At 38.1% G+C, this 722-nt stretch overlaps 1 long non-coding RNA gene across 1 annotated transcript; it reads left to right on the forward strand.

The window, feature by feature from the left end:
- Positions 1-272: 272 nt before the first annotated feature.
- LOC113745399 (uncharacterized) lies at positions 273-661 on the forward strand. The gene is made up of 2 exons (XR_003462131.1): positions 273-434; positions 532-661. It is a non-coding gene; the product is annotated as an uncharacterized LOC113745399 (long non-coding RNA).
- Positions 662-722: the final 61 nt, after the last annotated feature.

Here is a 722-nt window from a genome sequence, read left to right on the forward strand (position 1 = left end):
TCATGAGCATAAAAGAGACTTAGAGTTCAATATATGATACATATGACATATTTTTATCAATTAGTTTTTGTGTATGGCAATGCCTACAAAGGATGGGGAAATAATTTTCCCTGTTATAATACAACATCTGAAAAACTCAACTGTACTGTACTGTACAGTAGCTATATCTTTTCACAAATATGTAAACATAATGCAAATTTCCCTTTTGTAATATGACCAGGGTGAGAAAGACTACACCATGAGTTAAAGATAATCCTGTTGAGTCAAAGACTATTCAGGTCTCTCTTCTCCATGAGGAGGAGTCAATGCAAAACTCAGATGTCTTCCACCTCTACTTATCTGACTGCAGAGAGGATGACAGAGAACAGTGGACACACAGTTTAACATGATGGACTATAGGACAGGACTGCTGCTTTTAACTATCTGCTGGGCAGGTGAATACCTTCACTGATCTTTAATGTGATGTTTGGATTTAAGTTATAAATATTTTTTTTGTTATTTGTATGACGGTTTTCTTTGTTGTCTTAACAGGTGTTGATGGTCAGACTCTGACAGAATCTGAACCAGCTAATAAAAGACCTGGAGAATCTCACAAATTGACCTGTACAGCCTCTGGATTCACATTCAGTAGCTACTGGATGCACTGGGTTCGACAGGCTCCTGGAAAAGGACTGGAGTGGATTGCTGCCATTTATGACAGTAGCAGCATCTACTACTCTCAG

This window comes from Larimichthys crocea, unplaced genomic scaffold (genome assembly GCF_000972845.2).
Source record: "Larimichthys crocea isolate SSNF unplaced genomic scaffold, L_crocea_2.0 scaffold72651, whole genome shotgun sequence".
Classification (NCBI taxonomy): domain Eukaryota; kingdom Metazoa; phylum Chordata; class Actinopteri; family Sciaenidae; genus Larimichthys; species Larimichthys crocea.